The sequence below is a fragment of the Bombus pyrosoma genome, linkage group LG9 (assembly GCF_014825855.1).
Source record: "Bombus pyrosoma isolate SC7728 linkage group LG9, ASM1482585v1, whole genome shotgun sequence".
NCBI classification, from domain to species: Eukaryota; Metazoa; Arthropoda; class Insecta; order Hymenoptera; family Apidae; genus Bombus; species Bombus pyrosoma.
Genome location: NC_057778.1, coordinates 6,329,422 through 6,352,564, shown reverse-complemented (window position 1 = coordinate 6,352,564; position 23,143 = coordinate 6,329,422). Strand labels below are relative to the sequence as shown.

The 23,143-nt window shown below is 35.1% G+C and overlaps 1 protein-coding gene across 1 annotated transcript in view; it reads left to right on the top strand.

The window, feature by feature from the left end:
- Positions 1-17,338: 17,338 nt before the first annotated feature.
- Positions 17,339-23,143, top strand: part of LOC122570499 (glycine-rich cell wall structural protein-like) — a 90,832-nt gene continuing 85,027 nt past the window's right edge. Inside the window, exons 1-2 of the mRNA XM_043732881.1 lie at positions 17,339-17,940; positions 19,655-19,823. The gene's annotated coding sequence lies outside the window, so the exon portion shown is untranslated. The remainder of the gene's footprint in view (positions 17,941-19,654; positions 19,824-23,143) is intronic.

Here is a 23,143-nt window from a genome sequence, read left to right as displayed (position 1 = left end):
TGCGGCATTTGAATGAGGTTTCGGGACAAAAATCGAAGTTCTGGTCACGTTCGCATGTCACATCCGCAGTTTTACAGGCCACATCCGCGTCCATGTTCGCAGATCAGATACGCACGTTCGCAGGACAAGTTCGCATGTTCGTAGGCCGCGTTCTTACATTTCACAGTGCGGCAATTTGAACGAAGGTTCGGGACAAAGATAAAAAAATGCGTATAATTTATAGTTTTCCTGAAACTCGACATCAGAGGATTCAAAATAAACAAAAGTACGTTTATCGTAGCTTTGTTGGTATTTTTCCTATTCCTTGCCTCGGTTGAAATATCTTCGATATTTTTTTCATTGTTTAACCACGCCGACGTTTAAGTAAACAACGCCAATAAACAAAATAATAGAAATAATAATAACAACGTAAAATAAACAAAAGTAGGAATTATCTTCCTACTTCTTCGTAAGTTCATACACAGATTAATCTATGTCGACGTTTAGTGAAGAACGGAGCTTTTGCGTAACTTTTAAAATTCTCTCGAAATAAATGCGGTGATCGAAAATTCACTTTTCAATTAAAACTCCATTACGGATGGATATCAGTAAAAAGTAAATTAGAAAACCTGCAGTTTGTAGCAGAAAAAAAAAATTACGGGATAGTCTGAGTCGTTGATTTTTAAATTCCCTCTTAGAGAAAGAAAGAAATTTGTAAATTGGAACTAAAAATTACACATACCTTTGCGCAAATTCTCCATATTTCAGAGTATAAAGAACATTGTTTGACAAAAATTGACAGAGAGGAATGTACAACGAACGGTTGACCTAATTTTCAAGTGCCTACATTTTAACGTGCAAATGATTTTTATTAATCTTCTACCGATTTTCGGGGAAATTATTATTTACGTATATGTCACTTATTTACAGACTGACACAATGATTGTTTCGATTGTTGTCCACTGCACGTAGTGCTGTTAGTCGTGCTGATTCTGGCGTGCGCCTGGAAAAACAGCCTTCTATGTTGGTCAGGCTGTTCCGGAACGGTGATCAGGATGGCGAGGACTTCCGATTGAGAGTTCCGGATCGGTCTAACAGCATTTCTAAATTGTTTTTCCAAATGGACACCTGAATCAGTGCGATAGTCTGATGGAGCCAATTGCAATTGTTGGCAAAAACGTCGGAATTCTTTTTCTTCCGGACACAGCTCTTTTCCGAGAGACTCAATGTTAAATGAAGCAGCGTTAATGTATCAGTGCTAAGTATAGCAATGTGAACAGTGACAATTCAGGCAGTGAAAGCCTCATGACTTTCAATTTTTATTACAATATTTAAATTCTATTTCTTCGAAGAAGAAAAAAGAGATATTCGTAGATTTCGTATTGGAAAGCGTCGAAGTTTATTGCTAGGAATATTAATTGAGCGTGAATTTACAGCGAAGTTTAAACGTGTGCACTTTGAAGATATAAATAGAATTTTAATATCAATTTTAGAAGCTTCTTCGGTACGCGCAGAGCTGCAAATTTTTCAGCATTTTTCGACGTGGAGACATCATGGATGCTACTTATGTGCTTTTAAACCTGTCGAGCTTGTATTCAGAGAATTTTATCATCGCGTTTTACTATTTTATTTCTTATTTAGCCTTGACAAGGAAAAATAGAGACCGGATGAACAGCTTTCTGTAGTAAAACGATGAAGAAGAGCTTGCTCATGTACATATTCACCAACATCCTTCCATCGTAGAACATTTATATATTATTGGCCTTTCTATCTTGTTATATTCATTAAAAATATATATATAAGTCTTATTTCCAATAATTTAAATGCATTTATTAACGTTTTATCTACAGCACGCTCTTAGTTGAATAATGATTTTGTTCCAATCGTATGTACCACTTAAATTAGCAAACATATTGACGTAAAATTTGAAGTATAAAGAAGCTGCGTGTTATATTAGGTTGTCCGAAAAGTGTCTTTCTTTTACAGACACGTCTTTTACAACGAACGTTGTAATCTTTATTTTGATAGAACAAAATGGATTATACGTAATTCGGTAAAATAATATGAAACGGAAAATGTTGTGTATCCATTATTTCCTTACAAAACGAAAGAAACTTTTCCGACGACCTAATACATATAGCGAAGCAGTTATATTAGATCCAGGATATTTATTCCATTCTTCGTAACAATAAGATCAGTGATCTGTAAAATGAAAATTTTCGCGTATGTCGTGTTCTTCCATGAATTTTCTTTCACATTGTGCTGCGCCAGTGAAGCAGAAAGGCTCAACACCACATAGGACCACTAGAGTGTTCAAGATGACTGGTTCATCATCTCCCACATAAATTTACCAGATTTATTGCACTGAGTTTCCGAGGATTTTAATGGTTTTTGTTAAAATCTACGAAGAAGAGTGTGTTCGTCTGCTCTCTTGCATTATATCGATTTCTTCGATACGAGTCTTATATATCCGAATCATCTATGACCCTGTTCGCATGAAATCTATACGCGTTGAAGACTTCTTTCCTGCATAAAAAGAAATCTAGATACAAAGAAAACTCGATACAAAGCAAGATTTGACGAATTTGCAACGGTCAACTTCTCTGAATGTTTGAATAATTTTTGATCAAGCCACTATACGGACAGTTCGTTTCAAAACCGGTGTAATTCGATTTTTTTTGAAACATTTGAAAAAGCGGAAAATTTACATATACGCTATAACGTGAACTTTTTATTTCTGGCCAACTTATTATTTAAATCTTAAAATAGTTGTTTGTTTTAATTTGTAGCTTAGCATCGCGATATCCCAAAACAAATTCAGACTTATTGAGTATTGAGACTTTTTTATTTATTTGGAAATAGTTTACAATCATTTCTCACTGAGAATTATAAGTAAATTATTCTAGCGTGGTACTATGACGTGAATAATAAATGATTATCGTATGTTTGGTTCTAGCTGAATCTAACGTAGGTATTGAGATATGTGTATTTTTATGTGCTACACTTGATTAGCCGCGTAGTATTGACACACATATATGAGTATGAGTGTGTGGAAGTATGTGCGTGCACAGCGTCTCGTAAAACAGACGAATGCAACTGTTCCGTTAGTGCTGAGACGCGTGCAAATGTGTATCGACGAAGATCTTGTAAATCACATATTAAATGAATCTGAAACTATTTTTGTTGAGAATTTTGGATCTTAATAGCCGAAATAATGGTATAGAAACACTAAATTTATACTTAGAATTTATATTAGTATAGTCATATATTTATTTGATAAACGATTTCAAAGATATTCGTCGATACACACTTGCACGCGTCTCACCTTCCTCCGTACCAGACTGTTGACTGAACAGTTCACATTCCTTTGTTTTCGAGACGCCGCGCGCACGCATACCTCCACACACTGATATTCACATACAAGTATCACTACTACGCAGCCAACCTAGTTTAGCACATAAAATTATACATATCTCAACAATTTTGATATCAATTCTAAGCGTAATCTAAGTGTTCCTATACATTTATTTCGGCGATTAGGATCCACAATTTTCAACAAAAGGAAAATGGACTTACACCTCATTCAAAATAAAGACCAGTATTTCCTCCTTGTAACAAATATTTTTCATTTCAATTTCTTCGCCAGAAATTCTGCCTTTCATTGATAATTTTGATAATTCTGTGCCGAAGAGATCGGCTCGTACGTTCAAGATTTCTTCTTTCTATACAAGAAGGAGTTGGCCGACAACTTAGCAGAAATCGAAGCAAACGTTCAAATATTTATGAATGCCTGGTGCAGCTCCGGTTCGATTACCGGCACCTCGTTCACTCGGCGGCGAGCCGCTTCCTGTTTCAATAACGTGGTCGTGCTGCGTAATCCTTAATGGAAGCTCCGTTGCATGCGAGATTACCGCGCAACGATACAAAAAGTCGTGGAATATTCCGTTCTCTATCTACTCGACGTATCGGACGACGAAAAATCTAGAAAAAGGCGAAACCAAAAAGTGAGAGATAGAATGAAAAAAGAAAAAAGAGAGAGAGAAAAAAAAAGAAAGAATGAAGCATGCAGCGCGCCAGAAATTCGCAGGATATTCTACGTTTCCGCGTTGGCTGGTATTTCCGCGAATCTCACGGGGCTACATACAACGATCCTCGAGGATCGAGTAATCGCGGCCTGTTCGAGATACCAGTGTTTACGTTAATTCCGAATGTAGCCGAAACGAGAGGCGAATAAATATTTCTGGGTCGTTCAGTCGATGAATATTTCCTCTGCTTAACTTTTAGCCCGGTTCTCTTTCCTCATTTTTCCTCGCCGTTCTAAATGTTACACAACGATCGCTATTTCTGTGATCCACCTCGGTGAATATATTTCCGCTTTTGGACTTGCCGGCACTTTCGATTGAATGGAATTTTAAGCTCGTGTCAGGGAGTACGAATTATTCGAAGAAATTAATCTTCTAATTTATTTAGTTTGGCTCTGGGTTGTATTTAGAGAAGACTACTATAGTTAGTTTGTTAATGATACATAGATCGAGCAGGCGTTAATTGAACAGAAAATAATGTTCGTTAAACATGAACTAATCGCAGCAAACGTGTAATAATTAACACAACCAAGTAATTAATCAACGACCCTTATCAACGCAATCCGCACTCTTTGACATCTCAACTCGTACTGCTGTTAATTCGTTTATTGTCCCCTAGCAACCCCTTGTCTTTTGTCTTAGCCTTACTACGCTTGTTTGTAATCCGCACAACACCCCCCAGGCCCCTCATCCATGATACTACACTAGTTTGAAATTATTTATGACTAGTATACTTGTGGTAATACGTAATGTATGCTAATAAGGAGATGGGGGGGGGCAAGAACTGTGAAATCTCGAACGAGTTGGCTGTTGTATGTGCGTTCGACGCTTTAGGTTGATGGTAAAACAGCCTGGAAAGAGTTTCAGTGCACGGTCCTTTGTTTTCGCCAGATTTGGTGCGGTTATTTCTTATATTTTAAATATTTTTATTACAATTTCCACCGGAAAAATTGTCACAATATGCAGGGGCGCTGTGATAAATAAGAATAATTAGAAGAAAATTTATCAAAATAAATTATGAGAATTGAATATTAAGAAAAATATAATATCAATATTGAAAGAGTATCTGAAAGATATATTAATTTCTCAGAAACAAATTAGACAAACAACAGAGACGTTAAAACGCCTTGTGGCGCTGTGTTACCTAACATTGACCTAAAGCATCGAACACACATACAGCCAACTTATTCGAGACTTCGCAGTTCCTGGTATTCCCCTGTAATATCAAGGATTGAAACAAACGACGTACGACACGAACAGGATTCCGACTATTACATTGGAGCGAGGAACATGGAATGTGAGTCAGATAGAGAGGAAGATTTTACTGATTCATTGATACCAGTGTATTTCTAGCGTAAGATACTATTGTTCATGGTTTGGAAAGTAAATCTCAGACCACGTTTCTGTAATAAACTTGCTTCGTTATTTTGATGTCTACGATCGATATGAACATCGTCATATATTTTGTGTACAAATTTTCCGTGAAAAATTCAGTTTAATCGAAGCGACGAGAAAGAAAGATCGTAGAAATTTCAAACGTTTAATCTTCAATCGTCCAAATGACCGTGTTGAAAGTAACTTTACGGATCGAATGAAATCATCGTAACGTCAGGAGTAATTACAAGCCTGTCAACAGGATGTTCTCGTCGAGAACGAGCCAACCAACCGAGATGCCTGACGCATGTACACGCTTGTCACGACAGCTCGAAATTTACGATTGTCAGTGAATGTAACCCCCTATCCGGTGGCGGGAAATTTAATTACCGTTATTAAGACGCTTCTCGTTTCATAGTCGGAGGATATATCGGTTCATGGCAGACGTCCGAGGATTTATCGCTTTTATTCTGTCTCGTATCCGTGAATAGGTGTCACGCCGCGCGTAAAATCGCCTTCTAATAACTGGTTAGGTCTGCTAAGCGTCGTAAGATGCAGCTATTCATGCAAAATTTCTATCTTGCTTACGTGTACGTACTTGTGGTGAAAGTTTTAATTGCGTCAGTTTAATTTTCATGCGGAAGGTTTGCGTAATGAACGAGGATACGAACTTTTGTTTCTGTGAAGCATAACATTGGCATTATATACTGAAATTATTAAATAACATTAATATTCAGTAAGTTTTATAATTTCAACAACATTTTAGCGAATCTAATACTTTCTTTAATCATCAACTGTATGAATTACATTTTATCGACGACGTTGATAAACAATAAAAATTGCAATCTTAAATTAAGAGTGTTATAAAAAGAAAACGATTAGTTTCCTGAGAAATTCAATGAAGAGTATTTGCAAATTTGTTTACGTTCACGAATGTACCAAGAGGTATTAGTTTCTCGTGTTTCGTTTCACTAAGATTAATTTTCGAAAATGTCCGATAACGAGCGAACCATTTTTTATTTTTACGAATTTAATTAAATATTGTTTTTTCCGTTTCTACCTTCGTTCCGATTGCAAGTTACGTTTAGCCTGATTAAAGAAAAAGTATTTTTGTAAAAGAATAAATAAGATAACATGCGTAGGAGACACATATTCGAATAAAATACGAAATTTGTGATAAATTAACTAGAAAATAACGTCGGCAACTGTCCAGTGTTTATGACCGATAGCGTGTGTCTGACTATAAACAACCTTGTAGTTTCCTCCAATCTTCCATTCAGGATTAATTTTAGTTAATTATTAAAAAATGCAACAAACAGGTGAATATCTTGTCAAATAAAAATATTAAAAATATATATCTCGCGATCTAGACGTCTTTCTATTTACCGTAACAGTTTTTCTGCATAGAATAACATATGGATTCGATATAACACAAAAGAAAATATACGGTACTGTTTGTGAAAAATATTTGTGTAAAAAATATGGTCCTGCGAAGATAATCCTCTTCGAAGTATTGTATTTACTTTTTCTCTGCAATATTTATTTATCTATCGTAACCAGAAAAGAGATAGACAATATCCGCAAGTTATTCCAGTTTCTTCAACTATCCTGTATATATATTTTGTTGTATTATATATACGTTTATATAGCTTTAAAAATGTATAAATTATCTAGGATTATTTATATTTATTTAATCGAAGTTTTCAGATTTACTAGTAATTATTTTAAACGTAAATATTTTTTTCTATTTTGTAAGAATTTTAAGAAAACGCTCTCTATATTTACATAGCTTTGTGCGCGTCTATTTAAGAAGTATTATTTTCCAACGATTGTTATTAATAACAAATAAATTAATATTAATAACATATTATAAATATAATAATGTAAAAAATTATTACAAATATATTACGATAATATTTTTGAAATTGATATAAGATTTGACTTTTGTTCGATGAGTAATTAAACTCACTCACAGATATAATACAGAACATTCCAAATATATCAATAATCGCAATTATTTATTTCCATTAAAAAATATTGTAACTTGTCCAAGTAGAAATTTCTTTACCAAACTATTTTCCCAACAATACAAAGTGATAAATGAATTCAAGTGTTGCTCTTTATCTTCGTCGCTTTTTTCGCCCAGAAACACTTCTTCAAACCTTCCAATATTGCTCCTGAAAGTTCCTTGTTCGCGAATTGACCGTCTTCAAGGATGCTCACCTCGATACGTATACACTGAAACACGTTCTCCATCACCTCTTTATCACATTCTTCAGATTTTATCAGATCTAGACATCAAACTCGTTTCAACCTAAAAGACACAATAACTTTCGTCCGTACGATTCATGAATACGCATTGGTGAACGTACCTGCGAGCAAAGTTAGGAAATAAAGTTAAAAGACGAATATTCAACGAGTGTTTACTCTTCTTGTAGCAAAGTGCAGGATCTTGTTCTTTTTCCCCCTCTTTATTTACAGGAAGAAAATGGAATTCCAGCTAGTTCGAGTCATTTTCGTAGCACATTGTCGAAAAGTTAAGCTATAAAAACGTCTATTCTATCTATTATTAAACGTAAAATAAAATCTGAACTACCTTCGTATTTTGTGATTGCTATTACTTTAGCCGCTACTTGGTTAAGTTCTCATAAACTTCTTTAGATTTTCACCATCCAAATCTGTTCAATCTTAGCCGTAAGATATTCCTATTCTCCTTTTCTCTCTATTAAATTTTATAGACAAAAATTCGTGAAATTCGCTTTTTAAATTATCTCGATGTATAATAAAACCAGTACCTTGCGATTCGGTTTCTCCGATATTTTTCCAATTTTCGGTGTATCGAAAAGGGCTGTTTAAAAAGGTAAAATATCATTTAAAAAGTTATATTAAGATGTTGTATTAAAATCGAGCCTTTTCAATTAAGCTCAGTTTTAATGTACGATAAAAGCTACCTAGAGCATAAAATGTTCGCGGCACATGAAAATATTTTTTAATATTTTACCTTCTTAGATGACATTTTGTAGTTTGACAAAATTCGGAAATACCCAGCAAATTGTAGTGAAGTATCGTCCTAATTAATAATAATTTAAGTCTCGGAAACGCTGTTACTTTGGAAGGTTCGTAGGAATTCTGGCCTTGACTTTGAAAAATTCCCACGTCCACCTAGCCATTTTTCTTTTTAACTTCATCAGCCGCTCTCTTCCTCGCTGCACCTCTAATCTTGGTTTATTTGCAGCTTTCCTAATCTCGACCCTCTATCACGCGGAATTTACCACAACCCAATCCCTACGGAGATGATAATCACTTTTGGCATCCGAACCAATCCCAGATTGATCGCCCAAGGAGCCAGCATCCAAGAATCCGCGCCTTTCCTTCGCAGGTTAGTACAAAAGCCAAATGTTCCAGTTCCTCCATTCGAATAAACTTTCTTAAACCTGAGTTATTAAAACCTGATTTTTAAACTCGCGCAAATCGTGTTCTTTCTCCTATTTACATATGACGATCCATGAAAATATTTCAACACCTGTAGAAATCTGTTATGCATAGGTACGTCGTAAGTGTAGATGGTAAATATCCGTGCAAATTCGTATTTTTACGAGGGCAATTAAAAGAGTGTAATATTGGATTGGCAATTAACCGATTGCTTAGTTGCCAACCCAATATAATCTATCAAGTGTTATGACGAGTACTATAATTTGGATATTTTATATATTTTCGCGTATTATGTACATTTTCAGCATTGTTTATGGCTCGAAAAATAAACAACATTTCTATACGTGAATTTTCCTCATTTTCACGTTTCTATACGATCGATCCCATAAGTATGGACCGTGTATTTTGCGATATCCTGTATAGAATGTGTAAAACGTACATCTTGTCTCGTGAAATACACCAAACGCACAAATACGTCAAGTTTCGTTTCGTTTTAACCGCGTTAAAGATGCTCATCTACGGATAGAAAGAACGAGATATTTTCATCGAATTCTAAATTCTGTTTAATCCGCGTAACGTAATCGTTTCGCGTTTTCCGAATAAAATACATTGCCGTTTAAGAAATATTCCCCTTCTCCACATCGCTAATCCATGCAACGTTCTTTTTTCTATCTTTTACCTGCCATACGCAATCGATACGAATATAGGATAAGGATATCCGACGAAAACGTTCCCTTCCTCCGTATGTAACTAAAAGTAGACAGGATTGAGACGTTACTGCGTCGAATCGTCTCTTTTCATTTATTTTCCTTTCGTATTTCGCGAACGTTATCGCGAACACGCATGACTAGATTCTCGCAGATCGTTTTTATAAAGCGATAACGTAACTCGAGTGTTGGAAGAAGCTCGGCGAACAGTTTGTTTCGGTATCGGAGTGGAACCGCGAGTTCGAGCAAAGTTTCACGGCGATTTGAACAGTTCATAGAGGATTATTACTTTGGACGTGTTTCTAGGGATTTTTCTTTTTACAACGAGAACTTTCTTTGGGAACTCGGCAACGTGATCTTTCGATTGTTTTATTAATTTCTTTTTGCCTGGACCTTTGTTCCTACTACTTTGATGGATGAGTTGGTATTGTCATACTTTTTCCTTTTGGACGTTATGTAATAGCGTGGTGTTGGAAGGCTATCGACCGAGGTTTTAATACATTTTTATGGAAAATAAATAAAATATTTGTATATTTCTTGTATTAATTTTGATAACTGAACTTTAGCAATTTTTATTAATTTTTGATCTACCGTTTTATCAATTTCTTTTCTTTCAATTTTTCCTCCACTTTCCCCGAGGAAAGATTAAACGAGTTCTAGTTACTTTCCTTGATCCAAAACTTTTAAAGGTGTTAAATATTGTATAACAGCGTGATAACGAAACAATAATGTAATATAAAGTTTTCAACGCGTTTTATCTCTCAGTAGAAAATGTAGAAACTTTTCTTCTACTCTACTGTCTTAATTTGCTTTCTCTAGCGCTGTTTTACACATCTAATGTTACTTTATTCGCTTAGTTCAATCGAAGATAAAGAATGGGTTTTAATTCCCTATCTTTTCTCTTCTCCCCAGGATCCAATTACTAGGGAATAATTAATTTACCAATTCTACATTTTTCTTAATGTACGTTCGTTGCAATATCTTCTACAATTTTTAGTGACCAAGAGAATTGCGTTGCAATAAAAAACGAAGAACATCTTTGTACCGATACCAATCGGATCAAAATTACTTAAAAAGGATCATCTGTCCATTACGCTTATTCGAAACCATGCAATTAGTTCACATAAAACTTAAAGGAGATATTCATTTCAACACGTTCACTCCTCGTCAAATATTCGTCGTAATTTGTAAAATATGTAAAAAATCTATGGAATTTATTTCTTATTTTTTGTTACATATTATATATTTCTTTATTTTTATTTATTTATGAATTATTCTAAACACTCTTTTCTAAATTTTGTTACTTTTGCTCTATGTGTTTCTTTCATTTGTGAATTTCCATAAATCACTTTTTTCTTTTAAAATGTCGTCATTTTTATTTTACGTTATTATTTCATTTATGAACCGTTACAGAAGATTCTTTTTTAATCTCATAATTTTTATTTTGCCCTTCATATTTTACAACGAATCGATATTACACTTGTCTCTGTACTTTGAACCTGTAGGTATAACGATTATCTTAACAATCGACTAAATTGAATTATTATTAGGTTGTCCGAGATGTGTCTTTCTTTTACAGACACGTCTTTTACAACGACGCATCTTTATACAAACATGAAAACTAATCCGTCGAATGTTGTGATCTTTATTTTGATAGAAAAAATGGATCATACGTAATTCGATGAAGTAACATAAAACGGAAAATGTGCATCCATTATTTCCTTATAAAACGAAAGAAACTTTTCGAATCACATAATACTAGAAAATCCAGATAGAATTCTATTTCTTACTGGATCGAAACAGTGTCAAAAAATCAACTATCTTCGAATCTTTTGAACGTGTTATATACTTTGGAAAGTATGTAGTTTATGGTGGTAAATGGCCATCTCTATGCACGCTGAGGCGCCCGGTGAAATGCCAGAAGTGCCATGGCTAAGAAAGCACCTAGAAAGGTGACCCGACGTAGAATCGAATTGACGTCATAATACACTCTGGATTCCAACAGTTCAATCTCCTGTCAGCTTATTTTACGCGTCTATTCCAGGAAACCGAGTAGAAAGGATACCGGTCCTTGTCATACGTCTTTTAATAAAAAATAATGAGAACAGTGAATAGGAAAAGATACATTCAGTATTCCTATTCAACTTCATATAGTTTCAGAATTATTGTTGCTATCATTTACGATTCAATATACGGGCATACATGTAGTATCGTCAATGGAATATATTGTTATTATATCCTGATATTTGTAATTTATTTACAATGAATGGATTGTACAGATGTAGACAGGAAAACGATGGTAATTTAATATGAACTAATCGCAATAACACGCTACAATCTGGACAACTCTCGACACAACGGATCCAACGTTCTCTCTCACGCGGACCACACTTTCTCGACAACGCAACTCGCACTCCCTGACTTCTCGATTCACACTCTTCGACTTCTCAACTAAAACTGACCGCTCTCGCATATCTTTTGTCTTTCCGTAGACCCACCACGCACGTGTTTCGCGACCGCTCGTGGCCAAAGCCACATAGACCTTTTCTATGAAACTCTGGAAGATGGAGTCCCGCTGGGGGTAACCATCCACATGCTATATTTTATCAAATATTAAATTATAATATTTTACCAAATGTCCTAATGGACAAATTGCAAAATGTAAACAAACAATAAATAAATAAAAAAAAAAAACGAAACTATTTGAAGGACCGACAACACATTGATGGGCCCATCGACGCCTCGGCTCTCGGGACATTGTTTATGGTTCGATAGATATATTTTAGGCCCTTTTCCCCGATACTACACACATTTACGTTTAGTGCAAATTTATAGAAGGTTATAATATCATAGAATATTATAAAATGTTAAAGAAATAATATTATAGAAAATTGTAACAACGGGAATCGACTGCAGAAATGAGAAATGTGTGAAATATGAATATAAATATATACTTTTAATCAGGTATAGTTTCTTTGTTAATAGCGTAAATAGTTTGTAAATATTTAAATAATAGTCTACCTTTAGTATTATAAAAAAGTAAAAATTAATTTTGCGTAATTAATAGACTATGGCGTAATAGATATCGTTTCGAAGCTAACGATAGGAAAAAATATAAGAAGAAAATTTCGAGTTAAAGTAAGATTCGTCTCATTCGATATATTTGCACTTTCAAATATACTTCCACTTTCAAATCATGAATGAGCGTTCTAGATAAGTTGAACGAACTTCGTATTGTATTGTGTTAAATTTATATTGGCCTTAAGCGAGGTCAAGGATGGTTTTATATTAGATCACATTGATCTTAAACTTTTTTACACACGCCTGTGGTGTGTATATGTCGGTGTATGTTACTTGTAGCGTCATACAACGTGTACGTCATTTTTCTACGTAAACGAGGGGGTAAAATGGTTGCGAAAGTGAAAGTAAGGATCGATAAAAAGTCATCAATGCGTTAATTACATTCAGCCAAGCATAATTGAGCGTTAAAACAAAGTGTAATATTTGTACGTGAAGTATAATATCAGGTGCATAAACGAACAATCCAATTTTTTTTTTTTTTCAGCGAAACTCAAAGTCTATTTAAAGAAATATATCGCGAGTTGTTCAATCAAACTATTCGTTGCCAATTTTCCGTAACTATAAGCCGTCTATCACGCGGTTGATGAATTTCGTCACGGAAAAATGCTGTGTCGTTAGACCAGATCAAATGGTCAGGGCACTGACAAACGTTTTGTGAAATTTCCGAATGACGATACCAGGCCACAAACTACTTCAATCACAAAAGACACCATAATGACACTTGTTTGAGATGTCCTGCAACAACCATCTTGTTCGCTAGACATCCTTCCTATTATCACCATCTATATGTGAAATGATTCCTGACCCGATCGATGCAACACTTTTTACCCGATATCCACTTGCAATTAGCGGACCAGATAAAAAAATGACTTGATTGAATGTTGTCCCGTGACGATTGAAGATTGTCCTGTGATGGAATTCGTCAGTTAGCTGACAGATGCCTCAAAGTTACGAAAAGCAACGTCAAATACTTCGATCGAACAACTTGCTGTACCTTTTTCTTTTTCTTTTGTTTGATAGACGCTGTTCTCGGAGTTTCGTTGAAAAAATTTGGATTATTTATACGTACAGCCGATATGTGATCTATGAAATAACCGAACGATACACTGGCTTTTACTCAAAGCAGGTATCGCATTATCTTGTCTTTGGTTTTACGCCAAAGTGACAGTAAATATAGAAAGAGTCATTGATGCCGCGCCTACATTCCAGAGAGTTTTCCACGTGGATTGCACGCGGCGGAAACGTGAGAGCATCGTTCGACAATAACGAAAGACGTCATGTCTGCTTTGACGCTTCGTCCGATTGACGCCACAAATGGCGGCCAGGTGAGCGGAGATGGCAAAGGTGAGCGCTTAACGTCAGGATAATTCGAGACTCTCGTTTCCCGCCTGCGGAACGAATGTCCATAAACCGCCGGAAGTTTCAGCCTGGTAACCTGGCGACGAAAGTGGATTAACAAGTTTTGTGTGGGTGCGTGATGGCACGAGGCAAAGGGGAAAGGGAGGATGAAGGGAAGGATGGAGCGGGCAATGGAGCTGTAGAAAAAAAGTTACGATAGATGGAGAGGGTGGAACGTGTGGTGTAAATGATCGTCGTAGTGGTACGCAAGGCTGGTACAACACTGCAAATGAAAATTGTTTAGTTTTTCAGCGGAAATGCATTTTTCACGAAGAAATCCCATTGAAAGTTGAAAGTTTTCGAAGGTTTTTCAAGTCGCGTAAAAATTCATTTAAAAGTTCCAATACAAAATTTCCGTTTTTACAATGCAGTCATGTTTTTTTATGGTTTTAAAGCGCGCAAACGCTGCGTATAAGCGCAGTAAAAATGAGAGACCATAATCAATCACTTGTAACAATCATATGATTTTATGAAGATTTGTTTTAGTTTATTGAATTAAATTATGTACTAGTTTACTTGTACTAATTTAATGTACTAATTTACTGTTAATGTACTGTTTAATGTACTAATTTAATTTTAGGAAATCTTTTGAACAGTTGATTGATTATATTTGGAAGAATTTGTAATAAATTTATCAGTTCTAAAATTGCAAAAGATACTTAAACACTGTTGTCACAGTTTCTTCATCCTGGGGAGATTTATTTATTGAAATATCGTCTGTCTTTAATAAAATTAAAAATGGTTGCTATTATGAAATTTAGTCCAGTTTGAATGCTCGAGAAATAGCAAATAATGATAGTGCAGCGAGTATAAATATATAATAATAAAATCACGTTGCTATGTAAAATAAAAAGTGAAAATGAAGTTAAAATTAAAATTCCAAATTATTATAATAAGTGTATATAACAATGTGACAGCGACTTATTATCAGACATTTGACTTGGAAATAGTACAATGATAAAATACTGAATAGTGAATATTGGAAAACTGGAAGAAAAGGACAGTAAAATAAATGAGTCAAGGGGGTAACTTATTGAATCTTTTAATGCCACCCTCAAGGAGGATCTGTACCCCACAGATATATAGAAGGAATGTAAATCTGTGAGAAACCTAAAACGATTAAAAGAGAAGAGAACAAAAGAATCGTTTTAGTAGAAGAGGCCCGATCAGAGTGTAGTTAATCAAGTCGTAGGATAAATTATTTCGATCGTTGAGTAACAAAGAGATTCCCTTTATAAGTAAATTAATTGTAGCAAGTGGGTGGGGAAATAGTTATACGGAAAGGAATGAAATAAATCTTTCAAGTTTCAAACCGTTTTGTAGTTATTGATGTAACGTTTATTATTAAAATACGAATGCTTAAGGAAATTCATGTTCTTGCTTACAGGCAAAAATCGATAAACTGATTAATAATAAAAGAATTTCAACTGGAATTAAGATGCGGCCTATTAAAATATAAAATATTCTATCTATTATATTGTATTTTAATATTTTTTATCGTTTCCTCTATGTGTTTTTCTGCGCGTATTTATTTAAATGTTGTTTCCTGTATTTGTTTAAATATTTATCTCATGTATCTTGGAATTTTACATATTTTTGTATTTACATTCATTCTCTTGCATGTTTGGATATAAATCCGGAGCGTATTTATTAAAATACGTATATGGATAAATTAATATGAACATTTTTCGCAAAAACATTTCATTGCGAAGATTTTCCATGTTACGAACAATTTTTAAATCTTCGTAAAGTAATACGAAATAAACAGTAAGGCGAAAAGGTTACTATTTCGTATCGATTTAAATTATTTTAAACGTCGTTCTTTGTTATCTTTGGTATTTTCCAAGATAAAACGAGTTGTAAGGATATTTTAATAATATTAAAGGTAAAACGAGCGAAAAATAAGCCTTCATTTAGAAAGAAAAAGAAAAAAATGTAGAAAAATAGGATATAGGAAAGCAAGTGAAGGGAAATACACCACGCGTAAGTAGAACGAGTCGATGTCTGATCAGTCTGAGGAAAGTATGTGCGATAGACACGAGACAAAACACGAAAAGAGAAAGACCAGCAGCGAATAAAGGCGCGATTTCCATGAAATGCGGCTCTGAAATTTCTCTGCAAAAGAATTCCCACTGGGCTTCCATATTTTCACGATCTATTATAAACGTATTGAACTTTAAAAGATAAACATCGAAACAAACGCTTATGCTCTGGAGAAAATAATCATATACGAGCAACGATGCTAATTTTAGTTCTATTATCATATATTTCCTTTTTTTTCAATAATACAAAGTGAAATCCGTGAATGGAAAATTTCAAAAAATTCTTTTTACGGAACTGATAAAATGAGAAGTTTGGAAATTCATGTTTTTATTTGGAAAATTCATCCGGATCGCAATCCCAGATTTTTTCACATTTATGTAACTTGTAACAAAATTGTAGGAACATACTATAATAATAAAAAATTTATCAAAGAAACCGAATGTCCAAACCGCGAACATTCGATTTAAATATTTAAACCAAAAACATTCGTGTTACAGTGTCCACAACAGATGATATAACTTACGGATAATATGTAATCTAAAATATAACTAAATAATATCAAAAAACACAAAAAATAGGGGAATATTAAAGAAAAAGTCTATTAGGAAGAGCTAAAACTAACCCAAGGAAGCTAAACTCAGAATACCAAGAAACACAAACATTTACAAATCGCCCTGAAATCAATTCCAACCACAGCAACCCGCTAAACCAGCGTTCTTCCAACCTCTCTCTCATTAATTATCATTCTGCTCCAAACACCTGTCTAACCACCTACCCTCCCGACACGCACAACTTTCCCTTTCCCGCAAGAAGAACCTTTCTCACCCTGAATCCTCCGAACGTACTCGATCCGACTTGAACAACCCGAAACTTTTCTCACCTATCCGAAACTGAAAAAACCGCAACAACAACACCACCAACAAGACAAAGGGAGAATTATAAAAAAAAAGAAAACATCCAACACGAGCAGCAGCGTAGATAAAGCACGGGAAAACAGCTGCTTACACATGCAGGGGCAAACGCACAGGGGTAAAATAGGCTGGCATCAGTAGGAGGAACAGGGCAGGGCAGGCGCGAGCTGAACAGTCGCTGAGAAGCCGAGCAGAGTGAGAGAGAGAAAGCGGAAGGTGGCAGGTACGCTACCACCCTACCGTGCACCCACAACGTGTCCAACAGAGACACCGAACCAAAGACACCGAACTCGACCGGCGTTGGTGCGCCAGAGAGAGGGAAACTCAGCGTGAGAGGAAAGGGTAGCTCGCAGAAGAGGATGGAGAACCTGGCGCCTGCGTGTTGATTCTTGAGAGCTCGGCTCTCATCCAAAATCCTGGATCCCAGTCGCGAGCGCGCCGCCGATAGAAAGCATTCGGAGGAGCGAGGACGATCACGGTCGCTGACCTGACTGCCACCCGGCGAGAGTCCACCCTCTGTCGCGCTCCCTCTCTCGCGCTCTCCCTGTCTCGCCCGCGGAGCCACAAGTTAGAATCCACGAGGAACACCGGCCGGCCGGTTCCATCATCTTCGTTGCTCCTCCTGGAACCGTGTCTAACCTGGTCACGAAACAGCGAAACAGTCTCGACGACAGGCTCAAGACTTTCGGGGATTTGTCGTTTCGCGATGTGGTTCGTGGACGTTCGTCAGGATGCATCGGCGAGTGACGTTTGATGGGTGAAGTTTGAATTTAGAGAGAGGATTCGCGGTGCATCGCGCAGATTTTAGAAGGTGGATGAGCTGGTTCGTTAAGGTGGATCAGAAGGTTTGCGGGCCAAGTCACTTGCAGCGTGTCCATTGTTCTGTAGGCGGAGGTTGAAAGCGTTGCAACTGGGAGGGAACATTCTTTGGGGGTAAGAATCGAAGAAGTGTTTATTGCATGCTCCTTTTTCTTTCTTTTTTTCTTTCTTCGTTCGGTGGAAAACTACAGGAAGTTGGATATCGTAACTGTGGAAGCGTAACGCAGGGTTTACTTCCGGATGAGAGGAGTGGAAGAACAACCGAGTGAAGTTTTTTGGTAAATGGCGGGTTGTGTGCTTTTTATTCGTTCCGTTTCGTGTCAAAGGCTGATTGATGGAGTTTGGACGAAGAACGAATCGGTAGGGTTAATATTGTAACAGGTCGATTAAAACTCGAGGGTGGATCGGGCTGAGTTTGTAGAGGATCGTGCGTCAGATTCGTCCGTATCTTAAACGAATGTACTTAAAGATGATAGTTTTAATTAATTTCACCGTGGGCTGCATGGTTAAATTGAACACCAATAAGGTGGTTGGCGGTCCAGAAGATAATTCGGTTCAACAGTTTGGAATAACAATGGTTTTAATTCGAGCGTTTTATTTAATTTGCAAGTAGAGGGTAATTTATAAGAGCGCCGAGAGCAATTAATACTTTTTCATGGTCTAAGTGAATTCTTAAGGCAGAATAATGCTTGGCGAAGTAAAAATTTGCATTATAGTGATTATGTAAATAATTATTCGAATAAATACAATGGAAAAGATAATTTCAATCATTCGTGTGATAGTTAAAAGGCACAGTGAAAAGATAACGTTTGAAAATTATAGAAATCTAAAGGGATGAAATTTAGTTGATCAAATAAAAATGTCAGTTTATACGATTTGCTATTATGATGCATACATAATTACACGAAAATGCGTTTACGAGAACACTGTTACTATAGAGAACTTCAATTATCGAAATTACAACTTAAATTGAATGTCACTTACAATAATTTGTATCATTTGGAAGCTGCATTGTGATGTATTCTTTTTTCTTGCGTTTATAATCCTTTGTTTATTATTCTGTTACTGTATTCCATTATCGCGTTATTACATTGTCAGCAAACAGACCATTTGTCGCAGTTACCATTATTCCTCCTCATATCATCCTGAAAAGCTGTATTAACAGCCAGCTTTGTCCTCATGAATAAAAGAATACCATATTGTAGAGGAGAGAAGAATAGAGTAGAATTACATGGAATTATAATTTTCAATTAGAATCAGTTGCAAATGTATACGTTGGAATTCAAAAAAGGATAGTTGAAGAAATCGAGAGAATAATGGTAAACCTCGCGAATGAAAATGTAACTTTCAGTTTAATAATTAACACGCAAATTAATGATAATTGGGAGAAATTCCAATATCCACGTTCGAAATTATTCACAGAACAATAAAGTAGGATAGAAAGGAAGTCATTAGTAGAACGTAGAGAAGAATAACCCGTCGAATTGCTCAAACAATAATTTCACTTCAAGTAATTTACACGCGAATCAATTAAAATTGCAGGACATTTCAGACTATGGTAAAATCACATTGAAACACGATCAATAGTGAAACTTGAATCATCCTGTTCCATATCATGTTCTTCTAATTTACATTCGACTCTTCATTCGTTTCTTAAGGAAGTCGGTTTTTCTTATTTTCGCGCTAGTATCCTTCCCATTTCGTTCATTTTGAATTCGCGATCCTAGCGTGGAATATTTTATTGAAGGAGAAAGACACGTTCGAAAGAAGATCGTGCGTTATGCTTAAAGAAGAACATCTCTAATCGCGACGATTTGCACGCTTGCAGAAGAAACGACGCACGAACCTCGGTAAATCGGGATCTTCGACCCAGAAACGGGGAGTTGGCGCAGCTGGTACGTGTGCTGATACCTCAGAGTATAACGTCAGAGTGATCCTGATCGGTGCACGTGTTCACGCAACGAGACTACGTTTGAAGAGCACCCCCCGATGAACAGGTAGATACGTGCACGTTTGCATGCCTCGTGATTAAAACCTTTGGACGATCAAACTTATTAACATGAAGGGTAAATTTACAATCCGTAAAGTTTCAACGTAAGTTCTTTAAATTTGGCGCTTTTGAGCTCTGAAATTCGTATTTAAAATGCAAAGGAATATAAATCTTCAATATGTACAGTAATACGAAAAATTGAGAACGAAGAGCGATTCGTTGGTCTGTTGGATTTATTGATGAATGAAAGGTGAATTTTGTTAGATTAAATTGCGAAGGGAGGGTAAATTTGCAATAAAAATATCGGTAATTTTTAGAAATAAATTTAGTGTATAAATATAAATACATGCTAATTAACATATAACGTTAAAAGAAACAGTGATTTTTAATATAATGAATTTTAGAAGTTGAGTGGCGTTATGAATTTTGGGAGAGAGGAGATTTTTCATTAGACGAAACGTTCGATGTAAATTGACTTCGTACTACGTCGAATTTTAAAGGAAGCATAATTTTCATTATGTGGTTATTCGGATGTAGTTTCACATCATGTAGAATATTCTGCACTGTGTACATTTTCCAAGAGAAGTCATATTCACTGAAGAAACGTTAAAAGTAGAGTCGTTCCTTGCTGTGTTAAATTCTACGAGGTGATTTTCATTATGTAAAATTTTGGAGACGAATTTTGAGAGGATAATTCTTATCCCAAAAAATTTGAAACAAAGAAGACACGATTAAATATGAGACACGTGTAAATAAAATTATATGAGACAAGATGATATTTCGTCGTGTTAATATTTTTATCGGGCGTAATTTTTCAGTCTGTGAAAATTTGTACGAGAGATCATTTTTCATTATGAAAACCTTTGAACGACGGGGAAATTGAGACAATTGGTTCGATGATCATTTTATCGAAGTTTATTGACGTGGACATCCTTCTTCAGGCCGTGATAATTAATATATCACGCAATGATATCTTGAAAAAGTGATTTATGAGACTGGCTTTATGAAACTTTGAACATAAAAGAATTTGCATTGTTCAAAATGAAGATTGATAGCAATTCTCCATCAATTAGGGAGAAGTTCTTTGTTGTCTATTAATTATCTTCACAGCTTAAAAAATTTACTTAAAAAGTATATTTAATTTAAGCTTCAGCTGTTTCGAATAAATTTTTTACTATAATGTATAAATTTACATATTTCGATTATTAATCAATTTATCAATTTTAATTCCATAGGGAATGTCGGTAAAAATTAATCGTTTCTGAGTACTTCGATACTGAAATTAACTTCGCTTCTTTGTCTCTTCTACGTCTCTTTTTTAAGCTGTTAATTTTTAAAGGCTTCGCTGCAGGAGATAATAGGAATACTCGCTTGAAAGCTACCTATGGGGCAAAACTATTCAACGATACCAGTAGATAATAGGGTCAGATTGAATAGACGCCTCATTATCATCATTCCTCGAAATAGATATCCCTTGGATTCTGCATTGTCAATAAAACTATCCGTCATCGATTATAATTTCAATAGATAAGATTTATGTGCAAATTGTTAAGAAAATTATAATCTTACAGTTCCTTTCATTTCCATTTTATGTTTCCTGTTATCGAGCACTTTCAGCGAGTCTTCGATAATTCTTCGATGGATAAAATAGATATAAATGTAGATAAATTTCACTCTTCAATTTTACAGACAAAAATTCAATCATTTTTACGTTTAACGAGATTTCAATGCGAATCTTCGATTTTGTATTATCGGAACTAATTTATCTTCAAACGTAGTAAAGTTCTCGTAATATATAAATCGTGTAAACGTTCGAAATATAATTATACTGCTCTTCATTTTCTTTTTTCATAAATATAACGAACATAGACATTGTTTAATATTATTCCAATATGAATCTCCGATTCTGAATTACTTTACACGAATAATTTATAACAGTTTTATACACATAATTGCGTGCTTCTTTATTTTTAATCTTTTCACCTGTTTGAACGTAAAAGATTTAAACGTCGCTATGCTCAATGTTACTCTGACACGAATTACAAATTCCGATTTACTTGATCGAAAATATCTTCTCTGGCGAATGAAAAATATCCTTATCGAAAGACGATTTCACACAAGTGGAAGGAGATAGGCGGGAAAAAGGAATAGAACTATAAAGTATATTTCTCAAACTAAGCATTCTCTGCAGAACTATTATTACATAATAAAGAATCATATCGATCTCCTTTTGGGAGTCATCCCGTACATCCCCACGAGGAAGAAAAGAATCCAGTCTATGAACGTATTATCTCCTTAAACGTGCTTCATCTCGGCAATATTCCCTCGAACTTCGCCAAGGGAGCAAGTAGCCGCTATCTCTTCGCCTAGGAATAGAAGGATCACCAGCAATAATACCGCCATTACCTATCCAAATGGGAATTATGCACTCAGAAAGAAACTTTTATCAAACAAATATCGTCTGATGGTTTTCTCATACCGTTAATGTCCTCGCATTCCAAAGACTATAAAAAAACTGTTGTAAAACCGTCGTACAGCCGAGTATTTCAGGCTCTAAGTCTGTAGTTTTGTAATTTATGGAGGAAATTGTGCAATGGAAATTTGAACTTACTAACAAGTGCCTTCATAACGAACATAAAGTAACATGTGTAGAATTTACTATACTCTATAGGATATTGGGATGTTGTTCGTCATTTAATCTAACAGTTTTATAGCTAAATCGCGTATCTATATGCAAATTCATATTTTCTTCAACGCGACTGAAAGAATAGGTCATCAAAATTCAATGAATATTCGAATTTGCTATAGAGGAGAAGGCAAAAAGTTGCACGAGATAGTCGTAACGATTTCCTTATTAAATCTAGATAATTTATCGATTAAAAATACATCAATTAAAAACGAATTATTATATTGTGTTATAGATAAGAAAAGTGGAAAGAAAGTTTCAAGTAGCTTTATGTTAGATACCTTTCACCGTATTGGTAACAATCGGCTATTTTAGGATACGTAGTTGCGTCTACTCGTTGCTGAAATAGAGTTCCGTTTTTTCAAAATTATAGTAAAGTTATAGAAAATGATATCTTTTAAACTTCCTTTCGTCCGATGCTTTGATTCAATACAATCAACAAGCGTAAAGAAAAGTTGTACAAAGAATACCAAGACTAAATAAAGTTTTGGATAAAGTAGAAATATATATATATATATTTTTTTGAATTGTCACAGTCAAAAATGAGAGTGATTTTTTACAAATGTGAACGGTTTTGAAAATTCGGCGTCGTGAACATTTGGCCGACGAAAGTCTTAACCGTAAAGTAGAAATCCATGATC